We start from the raw sequence: 15820 nt of genomic DNA on the forward strand, positions 1-15820 counted from the left end.
CTGGAGGGCCGAGTTTGCCTATGCCTGGTTTAAAATCCCATTCAATTACAATAAAAGCCACAATTTAAACAATGATACAGTCAGAAAAATGTCTTAGCCCAGCATGGGCATTGTAGCTCAACCAACGTATTCCCAGCAGAGGAATAATAAGTCTCCATGGGCATGCTGGTTGTCAAGATAAAATGAAAATGCCTTGTCTTCTGAGCAGCTTAGGTAGTTGTACCAGAAATTTTGAAGACCCTTCTTTGACACAGACAACACAATTGTTGATTTAAAAAAAACACACAAAAAAACTGGATAGCCGTAAATGTGTTTTCCTGTTTTCTGACCATAAAAGAAGAAAACATGGTAATCCACAAGCAAACCAGAAGGATGGTCCTCAATGCAATAAAAGTTTTAAGAACCACTGTTCTAACCTAAATGTGAAGGCACTAAAACATAATGTGCACACAAGCTCTAAGTTTTTACAAGACATTCACAAATTACTTTTTTAACCACAGGGCACGGGGCCTTCTCTGACCCAGAAGGACCATTTTCTGAAGTACATCTTGAACAGGAGCCGATAAGATAATTACACATATTCATTTCCTCGCCTGCCTGAATGCGATAATTACCTGCAAGCAACGTTTTCCATTAATATGTACTGTAATCATCATATCTCAAGAATTAAAAAAGAAGAAACCTAATCATTTTACCAAACCTCCATGAATTTGTTTAAAATAAATATTATTAACGTTCACCCAGTGTCAACAGTGTGATGGCATGATTGTTACTTACCGGGCTAGATCTCAACACATAATTACTACAATGAGTAATTCTGAGTTCTAGCCTGCCTGTCACTCATCCCCTATCCTCTGACAGATTCCTGGCCCTGAGATTGTTGTTATTTCTCAGTTATCTTTTGTTTCCTATTCAATGAGGCTTCAAAGGTGATGTACAAACCAACATATGGTAAGTTCTAGGTCAGGGATAGTGAACCTGTAGTTTCTTTTCTTTAAAGAGCATCATGACCTCCACCACCACCCAGTCCTACGCAACAGACTGCCCAAAATAAATGTGCACATGATCAGGCTTTCCAAATCTTGAAATGAAGAGCAAGAGTAATACCTGAGATGTGCTTGGGGTAGAATGAGGAGACAAAATGGACTGTACCACTTTGAGAGGAGGCCACATTTTCAAGTACTTGACTATGATCACAACTCCTTGCAGATAGGAAATGTTCCTAGTCAAAAAGTGGGGTGGGATAGAGAACATCTCCCTTGTGTGCTAGATTTCTAGCTGCATGCAAGGACTTTTTAAATATGAGGGTACTTTAAAACAAAACAAAACAACACAAAGGTATCTCTCCCCACGCCTGTGGTCAGAAATGGTGCAGCCCATTCTTCTGCTTCCTTCTCCTGTCTGTGTTGGCCCAACCTGAGATATTTGCTATCAGATGGGGGTGAGATTTTTGCAGCTACTTAAATCATTGGAAGCCTACCTGTCAGTATGATTAATTGGTTATCGGAATTGCATGGAAACGCTGAGACTAGCCAAAAGCTATAAGGATCCCTGCCTCCAATCTCAAAGCTCTAGCTTTCCTTTATAATTAGTTCAGCTTTCACAAAGGACCAGTTGTAAGAAGAAGGAAGCTTCTCGCAGGGTTAGTCTACATCAGAAGCTGTACATTTCTCCGCCAGGGATATCAAATCATTCATCTTTTCTCCTATTGTTTGAGATTTGTGTCTGCGAGGTCAGTTCAAAATAGGATATCAGATTTTAATTAGCATCATGAGCAGCAGACAAAAGGCACTTTTCCTCATCAGGCCTGTGACTGTTACACTGATGTCATGTGAAAATTGCCCAGTGGCTTCTCATCAAGACATCAAAAGCAAAGCTTTCTCGCAGAGCTCTTCACAAATCTTCATTTATTACATAAGAAACCCAGGTGAATGAATATTCTCATACCTGGTGTGGTGGGAAAGAGTTCTGCCCACATTAAATTGTCTATGTTGTTGTTGTTCATTGAATTCATACTCTGCCTATTCACTCCCAGGAGCTCAGTGTTAATTGCTTGTGTAGCTGCATACCTACCAATGTTGTGGTTTTATTTATTTATTTATTTATTTATTTATTTATTCATTCATTCATTTGATTTCTATACTGCCCTTTATCAAAAGATCTGAGTCGTGTACAGCACTAAAAACATATTTTACAGAACACAGTAGTCAAAACATAAAACGAAGCATAGAAACAGACACTATAACATATTTTTAAAATAAAAAGATAATGTACGTACTGTGCAATGAAAATAAGTCTCCAAGCAGTTTATATCATTTAAAAAAATAAACTATAATTAAGAAAACACTTCTTTAGACAACTTATATACCGTACAATAAAAAAGTTTCCAAATAAGTACTTTACAGTGGTACCTCGGGTTACATACGCTTCAGGTTACATACGCTTCAGGTTACAGACTCCACTAACCCAGAAATATTACCTCGGGTGAAGAACTTTACTTCAGGATGAGAACAGAAATTGTGCAGCAGCGGCGCAGTGGCAGCAGGAGGCCCCATTAGCTACACTGGTGCTTCAGGTTAAGAACAGTTTCAGGTTAAGAGCAGACCTCCAGAACGAATTAAGTACTTAACCCGAGGTACCACTGTACAGAGTTACAAAAAGAAGTACAGAGAGAGAGAGAGAGAGAGAGAACATTTCAAAACAGCAAAGGTTTGTGCAAGCTTAAATTCCCAGATCGTTATCAATTTGCGTGGACAAGCGGAGTCCCCAGATCCCGAGCGGCCCCCCCGTCATGTGGAATAACGACGCAAGACAACGTGCTATGGGATTAAATTGGCCACAACTTTATTAAATTTCAAATGTGGGTAGACCTTGGCTCAGGCATTGGGCGTTCTCCCTCCCCAGTCCCCAGCCAGGGACCTAGGGAACATCAGGGTTATCCAGTGTTTGTGTGGGGGATGGGCCGGCTCTGGAGAACATATGTTCAAGCAGAGATAGCTGCCCCCGTTACGCCGCCGCCGCAGGGGAGAGCAATGATGACCTTTCGGCGTACGGTCAAAGCCTCCCTTCAGAAACCCCTTTAACGGGGAACGCTGGTATCGCCGCTGCAAAGAGGAAGATGGACAATAGGATTCCGCCCAAGGCCTGATACCGCCAAAGTTGTGACCTTTTGCTACGGGAAAGGCGAAACCTGCCAATGCATGGAAATTCCTTTCCGGCCCTTTAACAGCGACCTTGACGTAGCAGCGCCCACATACCTGTGAAGGAAAGGTTAACCTGCAAAACCTGTGAGGAAAAGTTAACCTGCAAAATAAGGCATTAACTGAGGGTGGGTAGGGTGGGAGAAGCTCTGGAGCCAAGTGAGGATTCCCAGGTAAGATCCTCCCTCTATTGTGTGGGCAGGTAGTCCCTCCCCTACCTGGCCTGATCTCCTTGGCAACGCTTCCCCCAGGTGGGATTGGACAACTGACTGGGGTAGGCGGAGACCTCCAGGTATCCCACCTGAGGGAAGCCAAAGCCAAGCCTATGCTGATGGAGCCGCTACAGATCCAGGGGCTGCGCGCGTCCACGCAAAGGTCGCCCCCCATTTTATGCGGGGAGCGGTCATTATGCTGCTTGGCCTTCTAAGGGTTAAGTTACAGAGACAGCTTCCTAGAGAGGTAAGGTGGTTTGTTGTTGTTGTTGTTTTGAGGGGGGGAGGCAGCTTGGTTCTCCAGAGCAGAGGTGCCTCCCCATGTTAGCTTTATTAAACTAGAATAGACTGCTGGACTAGATGGGCATTTGGGCTGATCCAGCATGCTAGTCTTACCCTCTTAATGGTGTTTACTTCCAATTAAATGTGTACAGAATTGTAGCCCAGTTCTGTTTCCTAGTCTTCTAAATCTCTGCTTCATTCTATGGCAAAAGATGGACTCTGCTGTCAGCTAAGGCTGCATTACCTGCCTCTGAAAAAGCTCAGAAAGGTTTTACAAATATGGAATGGGCAGTTTGGGAGTCCAGTTGTGCCATTAAAATGTACCTATGAAACTCTCAGGAAAAAGTCAATGGGGTGTATGTGTTGTGGCCAGAAGATGGATTTGATGCATTTAGGAAATGCAGCTAGGGTTAAAGACATTTCACCTTTTAATACTCAGAATAAAAAAGAGCATTGTGTCCAGCCTGCTGACTGAAATCTCCAGCAGCAACCATGAAAAAGTGGCTGTTTGCTAACTTTCGCTGAAGCAAAGACATACACTCGCAGAAATTTAAAAGGCGACCTTCTTACTGACTCATTACTTGGTCAGATATGCAAGGAGAATGCAAGGTGACTGACTACTTAACACGAGATAATGCTGCATATTGAAAGAGACTTTACACAACACACCTGGCTCCCCTCTTTAAATTAATCCTGGAATACGCCTTATATAATAATGGCCTGCATAACTTCAGATCTTGTAAGACAGCTAGGCAACTCCAGCTGGTCCACTGTGTAGCTCCCTGGTGATCAATTGGAATAGTAAAGGTAAAGGTATCCCTGCCCATACGGGCCAGTCTTGACAGACTCTAGGGTTGTGCACCCATCTCACTTAAGAGGCCGGGGGCCAGCGCTGTCCGAAGACACTTCCGGATCACGTGGCCAGCGTGACAAAGCTGCATCTGGCAAGCCAGCACAGCACACGGAAACGCCGTTTACCTTCCCGCTGGTAAGCGGTCCCTATTTATCTACTTGCACCCGGGGGTGCTTTCGAACTGCTAGGTTGGCAGGCGCTGGGACTGAAGGACGGGAGCGCACCCCACCGCAGGGATTCGAACCGCCGGCCATGCGATCGGCAAGTCCTAGGCACTGAGGTTTTACCCACAGGACTTCCGGTCAGCGCCAGCGCTTAATGGCGGATTTCTCCCGGAGCTCCCGAGAGAGATCTGCTTCGTGGGTTCGGGTCCGGCAGCTACGGCGGAGCGGGGACCCTCAAAAATTACAGGCGCGTAGCCTGTGAACCGGAGACTCGGCGGGCACCTTTGCGCCCCCCCGACGCTGTGAAGGAGCCTTTTTAAAGGCTACGGAACAGCGGAGGGTGTGTGGAGCGGTGCTGAGAGTCGCTTTCACCCAGCCTGCGAAGTGAAGCCGCGTCGCCATTAGCGGAGAGCGCTGATTTCTTCCTGTGAATTGGACTAACAAGAAATGAGGTTTTACCCACAGCGCCACCCGCGTCCCATTAATCAATTGGAATAGTACACCACAAATAAATCGTACCAGGAGGTTTAAAACAACTTCACTGGTTGTGAGCCCCAATTCAAGGAGCTGGTTTTAAGTAAGGCTGACCCAAACTTTTGAACTGCCAAACTCTCCTGCCAGAAGCAGTCTGCTCCCCCCCCCCACTATGTCATTTTCGGAGGGGAAATGGCAATGGCACACCAAAAAAAAGACTGCCGGTGAGAGGCAGCCCATTCATTCAGTAAAAAACCATCACTGCACAAGGGGCCTTAAAGTTGGCCATCATTAGAGACCATAAAGGATTATAAAGGACAAAGAGAAAATATAAGAATAAGAAGTGATGTGGAAACAGCAAGAGAAGATTGGAAAGAACTATGAACATGTGTTTGGACTGTTGGAACATCTATTTGGACTTATTTGGACTGATTTGGACATTAATGCAGAAGTAAGGATTTAGATCAGAATCCTTCCTCGGATCTGGAAGTATGGGACCCCCAACAAAATTTAAAAATTCGGCTCTGTAATTTGGAATTTATGTGGTTTGATTTGATGTGATTGGCCGGTTAATAAAATTTATTTAAAAAAAAAAATAAAGTTGGCCATCAGCAGTTAAGCACATCCACACCATACATTTAAAGCAATCTTATACCACTTTAATGGTCATGGCTTCTGCCAAAGGATTCTGGGAACTGTAGTTTGTTAAGGATATTGAGAGTTGTTGTGAGACTCCTCACAGGGCTACAGCGCTTAGCACACTTAGTTCCCATGATTCCTTGGGAGGTGCCATGACTGCTAAAATCGTATACAAGTTCTTTAAAACTATGGTGTGGATGTGACACAAGTCGCCTGTTGACGGTTTCCCAGGTAGGGCAAGATGTATTTTTTTTTACTGTTTATAGTAATTACAGTCATACCTCGGGTTACAGGTGCTTCAAGTTGCGTTTTTTTGGGTTACGGGCCACCGAAACCCAGAAGTACCAGAACAGGTTACTTCTGGGTTTCAGCTGTTGCGCATGCGCAGAAGCACTTAATTGCACTTTGCGCATGCGCAGAAGTGCTGAATCGCAAGCCGCACATGTGCAGACGTGCAGCTGCGGGTTGCGAACACTGCGGGTTGCGAACGTGCATCCCACACGGATCACGTTCACAACCCGAGCGTCCACTGTATTTCTAAATGTGTGTCTATGAATATCAATTGCTGCATGCAAATATTATGCAAATCCACTATCGTTTTTTGTCCTATTTTATCCTCTTTTTAGGACATCAGTGACCACCTTAATTCGGGAGTTTGGGCACAGTCCATCTGCATTGTCCCATTTCCTTCTACACCTTCCAACATTTGGTGGCTGTTTCCTTAGCGATTGGAATTTCCTTTGGAATGAATATAGGTCATGGCTCCTTTCCTTTAACCAATGCTGTGGATCAAGCCATAAGGGAAAGCATTTGGAACATTTTAGATTTAACAATAAGGGGAGAAGGGCTTGTACATCTTTGAGCAGTTGGAAGGCATGTAATCAAACAGACTTTACAGCACCAGAGGGCCACTTCCTCTGTCCTTTTTCGATGAATTATGCATCTTGCGCCTGAGAGTCCTATGAAGGGGAAGCTCACTGCATTACATGACTCTTTTAAAAGATGGGGAAAGGGGGGGAAAGAATTGTGCCACACGCAATTTGATATTACTTCAAAGTAACCACTTGTGAAATACGGAGAGGAATTATGGCATGGATAATATTTCTTCAGTAGGAGTTCAGTAAATGTGTTGTAAAAGTCTCAGACTTGAAACCTGAGAGGCAGTGTTATGCAGTGGTTAGAGCGTTGTGGGCAGGTTAGGAGTCACAAATTGAAATATAATGCTCATAGACTCAGTGAAACACTCCACCCCAACATCATTTGGAGCAAACTGCTTGCTTCCTTTGAAAAGTTAGTTCTTACTTTCACATACCCTCCAACGTTTCTCCGATAGAAATAAGGACGCCCTGCTCCATAATAATAGAAATAATAATTTTATTATTTATATGCCACCCATTAAACATTTAAAAACATCCCTATACGGGGCTGCCTTCAGATGTCTTCTAAAGGTTGTATAGTTACGTATTTCCTTGGCTCAGGAGTCATATAACTCCATACCCATAACTCCATTTCTCCAATGAAAATAGGGACTTCCTGAGGAAAAGTGGGACATTCCGGGATCAAATCAGAAACAAGACAGGCTTCTGTAAATCCAGGACTGTCCCTGGAAAATAGAAACACTTGGAGGCAGGCTGGATTTGATTAAAATCAAATCAATTTAAATCACAATCTAAATCACTAGTCGGTAAGACTTGATTTAAATCACTAGTCAGTAAAGCTTGATTTAAATCATTTTTTTACAGAAAAACTCATTCTTGCTGGTATAATCTTAATATTTACAACCAGATGAAGGTTTCATTTTTGGAATAATAAATTTTCAGAGTCGTTTTTACAGTTAGATCAAAAATTACTGATTTGGTTATACTATTAGAAATACATTCACAGATAATTATGGAATTATTGTGAGGTTTAATAAGTTAACTGTTTATATTTGCACAACTTTTCTGCTGTGTTTATTGGAAGGAGAAAAATAATCATTTCCTTAATAACAAGTTAAACAATTTATTTAACTAAAGCAATAACATTATAGCACATGTATCCATGTTTGTTAACTGATGTGGTTAAACGATTTTTTTAAAAAACAACAACCTTAGACTGAGTTTTAGCACACATGAAAAACTTAAAACAAATCCTTATATCCTGATGAATAGCCTTCAGACTATAATGTAACTTAAATAGAAAACTATCTTTAGAAAGATTTTCCCCACAAAAAGATTTTATTTTAAAAATCCAATTTAAATTTTTAAAAAATCAGATTTAAATAAATAAAAAATCCGATATTTTTTATTTTTTAAATTTAAATCATTGATTTTTATCCACCTTGCTTGGAGGGTCTGATTTCAGGGAGCTGGTTTTTATTCAGGATGAGGCAGGAACAGAATTACCGTATTTTTTGCTCCATAACACTCACTTTTTTCCTCCTAGAAAGTAAGGGGAAATGTCTGTGCGTGTTATGGAGCAAATGCCTATGGATGGCGGGGGGATCTGCTGCAGTCGTGAGCAGAGGATCCATGGTTCCCCTTCCTTCCCTCCTCCGTGGCTCGCTTTGGTCACTTTGAAACAGCAAAGCGGGAGAAGAGCCACTGAGTGAGGAGAAGAGAGGGGCAGAGAGCCTGGTTACAAAGCACGGATCCACATGGATCCTCAGGATTTTTGCACTGGGTCACCCCAAATTCACCATCAGATCACATAGCATGTCCATGGCTACAGCTTGCACCAAAAAAATCACACACCCACTGTTGCCTGGGGCCGCAGTGGTGCAAAAACATGGTTACAAAGCATGGATCCACATGGATCCTCAGGATTTTTGCATTGGGCTACCCCAAACTCACCGTCAGATCACATGTCTGTGGCCACAGCATGAACCACAAAAATCATACATCCACTGTTTCATTTAGAATATTTTTTTTCTTGTTTTCCTCCTCTAAAAACTATGTGCGTGTTATGGTCGGGTGCGTGTTATAGAGCGAAAAATACAGTACTTCTGTTCTTTTACAGGACTCTGTTGGGTAGCCACAACCAGTGAGCCCACCTTCTTTTGGAAGGATAGTGAAGGTCATGAGGGGAATAATATTTTTCATACTTTCCACCAGCAAGCAGTGTGGCTGTTTCCACCACTCTGGGTAATGCTTCAGTGCAATTTTAATGTGGGAAATTCTTGAGCCTGCAGTGAAGCATGTGTGAAAAAGTGCTGTAAGATGTAATGAAGTTATCACACTCTGGCAGCAGCTTAGACATGAGAAGCAAAAAAAAAAAAAAGTCAATTCCACATCCTAGTCAATGAGCAAAAGAAGAAGAAGATAAAAGCACCAGGAGCCAGGAGGGGAAAGAATTGTACTGAGACAGTCTATATATGTGAGCTTCCTTATATAGGGCAGGCTTTTCTTGTTCACAAGGTGGTTAATGAATTGCAGAACGAGACCAGGATGCAAAGTAAGTCATTCGATGTTGCAAAATGAGCCATTCTGCAAAAGAGAAATATGCAAAAAAAGTGTTTCTTCTTATTATTATTAATGTATACCTTGCCTTTTCCATGTGTGTCCAAGTGATTAATAAATAGCATTAAAGCAGCTAAAAATACTCTCATTTTTAAAATAATGATGATGATGATAATAATAATAATAATAATAATAATAATAATAATAATAATAATAATTTATTATTTATACCCTGCCCATCTGGCTGGGTTTCCCCAGCCACTCTGGGCGGCTCCCAACAGATAAAAAACAGAATAAAACATCAAACAAAACATTAAAAACTTCCCTAAACAGGTCTGCCTTCAGATGTCTTCTAAAAGTCAGATAGTTGTTTATTTCTTTGACATCTGATGCGAGGGCGTTCCACCATGCGGGCGCCACTACTGAGAAGGCCCTCTGCCTGGTTTCCTGTAGCTTCGCTTCTCGGAGTGAGGGAACCGCCAGAAGGCCCTCGGAGCTGGACCCCTGAATGATGGGGGTGGAGTTGCTCCTTCAGGTATACTGGGCCGAGGCCGTTTAGGGCTTTAAAGGTCAGCACCAGCACTGGGAGCCAATGTAGGTCTTTCAGGACAAAAATAACTGAAGATGGGTTTAAAAACCATATCAAATGAACATCTAAGGCAAATACCTTTTCATCTAGCTGGGTGCTTCAGTTTTGGAAGGGATGAAGAGGTCAGGGTCCTCCACATGTTGTTGGCCACCAGCTGCCTTCAGCCCCAACCACTATGGCCTATGATCAAGGATGATGGGATGTGTAGTTCACCAACTGGAGGTCAAAGGTTTCCCCATTCTAAATTCGGGGTGAACAGCACTAGGGATGGAAGGAACTGCTAATTTCAGTTCTCCCAGGTTCCTAGTTTTCCACTCAGATAGTTATTCATTTCCTTAACATCTGATGGGAGGGCGTTCCACATATATAACATATTATACTTGTGGAATTGTCCTGCCCTATCCAGTTTTGAAAGGAGCAAGTGCCTTGGGGGTGGGATGCAAATTCCTGAATGGAACAACCTGATCTTCACCTTTCAGATTGAAGCTGATTTTCGGAGCCTACCAAAAGTTTCCACTCCTCTCCAAATCTTGAGCTGCAGTTCTCAGAGGTTTAAACCTATCAAAGTATGCATTCAAATATGTATTTTAGTGGAAGAAATGCAGGTTTAAGCCCACCTCCTAGAAGGAAATGCACATATTTTAAATATGTGTTTGGGGAGGTTTTGTTTTTTGAAGTTCTCAGATGAATGCAGAAGCATGATGGACTAGGACTATGGCTAAAAACTGGTTTAGATGGCACAGATAGGAAACAGGTCAATTCCTCCATCCCTAATCTTAACCCTGAAATAAACATGTTAAAATTCACCAAGCTCTGAATGAGACTTTCCATCATTCCCATTGAAAAATAAGAAATCCTCATTTGGGGACTTTGTTCCACTGGCTTTAAATTTTCTTCTCTTATAAATTGCCATTTCGACAGCAAGCAAAAGCAAGATAGTTAATTGCCTCCAGACCCCCTGCCAGACTCCATCAACAAGCTACTGTTGGGGGGGGGGGGACAAGCAAAAAGCAGGCAATCTACTTCCTTGATCTCAGATAGGAGTAAAGCACTCATACTGTAGCATTTACCAGATATGCACCCCAACCAGCTCCGCCTTGTACTTCCTTCTTCCCACATAGCTAACAAAAGGATAGTACTTTAGTCACATATATCTGTGAAAAACCAAGGGTAATTACAAAACTGCAATCAAGCTGAGAGGTACATTTTAACATAGATTGGGGCTGCCAACATTACACCCATGGGTGCAAGGGTGCTCTTGAGGTCTTTCCTGAATGTCCACAAAGCCTCTGAATACACACACACACACACACACACACACTGCCTGTTGGTCATGAGATGGATCCCTTCTGCATCTTTGAAAAACACATTGAGCTGATCACATTCCAGTGGTACCTCGGGTTACAGATACTTCAGGTTACAGACGCTTCAGGTTACAGACTCCGCCAACCCAGAAATAGTACCTCGGGTTAAGGACTTTGCTTCAGGATGAGAACAGAAATCGCGTGGCGGCAGCGGGAGGCCCCATTAGCTAAAGTGGTACCTCAGATTAAGAACAGTTTCAGGTTAAGAACAGACCTCCAGAACGAATTAAGTTCTTAACCCAAGGTACCACTGTACTTTGGGGGGAAGTAATGACCAGAAGGGGTGTTACCCAAAAATCCAAACGTGTTTATGGGCCTAAAAAAGCTGGTGACCTCCAAACATAGATGATTCGCGGACTACTGGACCCCTACTGAAAACCTAGGAAACTTATATGTAGCATATTTACCCCTATCAACTGGTTGGAAAAAGATGTTCTTATTATTCAAAAAGGAAACTGTCAGAAAGAATCTCTTTCAAGAACCTTTCCCCAGGGGAATTAGACAGTGAGCAATATAATACAAAAGGGCAGGTTTGTGGCCTTCATGACTAGGTGAGAGATTATCTTTAGGAATTGTGGAGCAGGAGGGGGGAGTTTCTCCACAGTCTAGTCAGCAGCAACCTTTTGTTCTTTGGAGGTTCTGAAATCACAAGGCAGAAATGGACATTACAGGAACACAGGAAGCTGGCTTTTACTCAGTCCATCTAGCTCAATATTGCCTACACAGAGTGGCAACAGAAAGGTTTCAGACAGGACCTTTTCTTAACCCAACCCAGAGACACCAAGAATTGAACCTGGCACCTACTGCATGCATAGCGAAAGCTCTTGCAACCCGCGAAAAACAGCAGCCACAGCTCCATCTTTCTTGCTCCAACCATTCCTTATAGGGTCTACCTATAAGGGTATAAGGAATGCGTGTGGTGCTGTGGGTTAAACCACAGAGCCTAGGACTTGCTGATCAGAAGGTTAATGGTTCGAATCCCCGCGACGGAGTAAGCTCCCATTGCTCAGTCCCTGCTCCTGCCAACCTAGCAGTTCGAAAGCACGTCAAAGTGCAAGTAGATAAATAGGTACCGCTCTGGCGGGAAGGTAAACGGCGTTTCCGTGCGCTGCTGTGGTTCGCCAGAAGCGGCTTAGTCATGCTGGCCACATGACCCGGAAGCTGTACACTGGCTCCCTCGGCCAATAAAGCGAGATGAGTGCCATAACCCCAGAGTCGGCCACGACTGGACCTAATGGTCAGGGGTCCCTTTACCTTTATAACACATATGAGATGATGTAACTGCACTGGCCATGTTGTTGCTTTGCATAACTGGCTAGCAGGAGAAGGAAGATTATAGCATTTTAATGTCACATCACATGGAGAAAGGGGGGGAAATATGGTGGTGCGGCTATGTTTCATGTCTTTTTTTTAGTTTACATTTTTACTAAGCCATTCTTCCTACAAGTTCTGGGCAGTGTTCCCCATTTAATCTTCACAATACTGGTAAGATAGGCCAGCTGAGAGATGATACTGGCCCAAGATCATCCCCTAAGATTTATGAGTGAGTTGGGAATCATATCCAAGTTTAACCAACTGAAGTTCAACACTCTATCCAAGATGCCACACTGTCTAGCTCTATCCTAAGTTTGCTCACAGGGGAGCCAGTTACTGGTACAATTCATGACCTTGTTTAAATCAAAGTTGCCAACATTGCCTCTGGCTTGAGTACTGGGTGTAATTTTTGCATTGAAAAAAGTTGACAGAATCAGAAAAGTTGTCTAAGGCTATATAGCTGAGAAGTCATGAGATTTTCCAGCTTCTTCCCATTTCTACACAAGTTTATCTAGAAGTATACCCACCGCCCAGTGATCTTCAGTTGAAAGGTGGTATCTAAATTTAATCAACAACAATATCAAGGTGCTCAGGTAGGTGGCAGAAGAGGGGACAACACTCTTGTATCTTTAATAGTTGTGTCCTGCTGAAATCCCCTCTTCTGTCCAACTATTGAAGGTACAGGAGCCCTGTCCAATTTTGAATCTGGCCATGTTGTGGGAAAGATGCCCCCACCTCATTGCCTGAGCCCACTGAGAGCCTATCCTGCTGTAAGCTGCAGCTTTGTATCAGATGAACGTCAACAGAAGGGAAAGGGCTGATTGGTACATGGAACTGGGTAGACCTTGCTTATTAAGTGTTGAGGCCAACTTCAGGGGGCCCTGGGTGCCTGGGCACCCACAATATTTTCACTGTGGGTGCCTGGCCTCCAGATGCCACCTCTGCCTCTGCCTGCTGCCTGACCACAACACATGACAATGTGACGTCATGACGTCATGTCGTGTGAATGTGCCACTGGGCACCCACAGTCTGGGGCTGAAGTCGGTGCCTCTGGTTGAAGTTTGCAGTCTAGAACAGCACCACCTGTGCCCATGGTGTACGAGTGTGGGGTGAGTGTGGGGTGAGCAGGTGTAGCACAAAAGGTGATGGCTCTGTCAAGCTCTTGTTGTCTCCAGTCTCAGACTCAGTTTTATTGTAGCTGCAACAGAAAAAGTCAGTGCTAATACCCAACCATTGTTATGCGTTTGCCAACCAACCTGTAAGGAAAACGTAGCCCATCCTTCTCTTATTCCTTCATCTGTATAAATCAGTAGGTCGACATTTTCACAGCACGGAGAAAAGCATGATCAGTTGATAATGGGACATGGGTGACACTGTAGTCTAAACCACTGAGCCTCTTGGGCTTGCCAATCAGAAGGCGGTTCGAATACCCGCAATGGAGTGAGCTCCCATTGCTCTGTCCCAGCTTCTGCCAACCTAGCAGTTCAAAAGCACACCAGTGCAAGTAGATAAATAGGTACCACTGTGACGGGAAGGTAAACAACATTTCTGTGCACTCTGGTTTCCATCACAGTGTCCCGTTGTGCCAGAAGCAATTTAGTCATGTTGGCCACGTGACCTGGAAAAGCTGTCTGTGGACAAACACCGGCTCCCTTAGCCTGAAAGTGAGATGAGTACCACAACCCCATAGTCGCCTTTGACTGGACTTAACCATCCAGGGGTCCTTTATCTTTACCTTTGCCTTAATGTTTGCAGCTCAAGTGACTGTTAAAGGCACAGGTGCAGGGACCGCTGGCCAGTAAAAAGAAAGGTTGGCAATCCTGCACAGAGATGGTGCTTATGGGCTGCTGTCCAGTCATTCATAGCTGTAAATAGTTTTGCTAAGTTCCTTTTCCTCCACAGTCAGGCAGAGATGAGCAGAATGTGAGCTTCCGCCTCTTCAATTACAGATCGTAAAAACCAACTCTTCTGTTCAATTGTCTTTCACTTCCCACATAGCGCTTGAAAACAGTTTTCTTAAATTAAACATTGCTTCCTCCTCCACACAGTTGTCTGCTTCCTGCTCACATTATTCTCTCTCTTTTCTGCTTTATGGATTCAAATTGGCTACTTTGTCTACCTCATTATCGCCTTTCCCTGCACCCCTCTGCACAGTCAACCAGGGTAAGTTTCCATCAGAAGCATGAGGCTCCTTGGATTTGCCATTTGAAATATCCTCTCTCCATCTGACATTATGCTCTTTTTTATGCGACTAATATTTTTCGAAAGGTCACCTCACAGGGATGAATACGGGGGACATTTAGTGTTCCAGTGAAAGGTATTGGGAGTCCAGTTTAAAGATTCAAACTCAAGTCTCTCTCCTCTGAGAAGGCCACATGCAGAAAGAAAGAAGGAATCCTTAGCCTCTGAAGGAGTCACATCCTCTGACTGGAGATGCTGTTGAATTTCTGTGTAGTTCTTCAAGATTCAGGAACATACCTTATACTGAGTCAGACTACAAATCTAGTCCAGCCTCCTTTTGTTCAGTGTGGGACATGAACTCATTACCCTGAGATTAAGAGTCTCCTGCTCTACTAATTTTAAACTACAGAAAAGTTATTACTGAAGCAATACTGTGACAGCTTTCAAAAGTTTAAGGCATTACTGTGGCAGCTTTGACACAACTGATCTGGTTAGATCTGAATTGCTTTATGCAAAAATTAGGTAACCAATCCAGAGTTTACCTCTTTCTTCTGTTTATCCCAATGGTCTTATATTTAACAACATTTTTTCTCTCTTTTAGATTTGCTGAGGGGAAGAGGAGGAAAAAACACACCACCGTTGCAATATATCATCACGACATTAAGATATGAAGATGCCACGCAATAGCATCCCTGTCGAATCAGTTTATTTTTCCTCCAGAATGATAAAGTTGCTAAAAACAGCATTGGCTTGAAAACATTCTTGGGTCAATCTAATCAGCTGAAGTGGTTTTTGGAAGAAGCCAAGATAGAGCTGATCCTATTGGAAGTTAACACTTTCACTTCCGTGATCTTGGAACAACGTGTCTCTTTCCCATATGCCCACACATATTTATATGGATTCAGGGCAAGTATGGCTTCCAATCAAAGTGACGTCCAAACAAATATTTCCTCGCAAGTGGGAACAAAATGTTTCTTACCGGTGCTTGTGATTTCCCCCTGCAGCACCAGGCAGCCAAAGACAGAGCGCCAGGCTACGGAGATCATTATTACAACACAGAAATGGAAAATTTGGCCGTGGTTGTGACCCACAAAGTAATGCTACCTGGGAC

The 15820-nt window shown here is 43.3% G+C and overlaps 1 long non-coding RNA gene across 1 annotated transcript; it reads left to right on the plus strand.

Annotated features, from left to right (window-relative positions):
- Positions 1-3389: 3389 nt before the first annotated feature.
- LOC128415422 (uncharacterized) lies at positions 3390-15451 on the plus strand. The gene is made up of 2 exons (XR_008330954.1): positions 3390-3659; positions 15311-15451. It is a non-coding gene; the product is annotated as an uncharacterized LOC128415422 (long non-coding RNA).
- Positions 15452-15820: the final 369 nt, after the last annotated feature.

The sequence above is a fragment of the Podarcis raffonei genome, chromosome 6 (assembly GCF_027172205.1).
Source record: "Podarcis raffonei isolate rPodRaf1 chromosome 6, rPodRaf1.pri, whole genome shotgun sequence".
Lineage (NCBI taxonomy): Eukaryota > Metazoa > Chordata > Lepidosauria > Squamata > Lacertidae > Podarcis > Podarcis raffonei.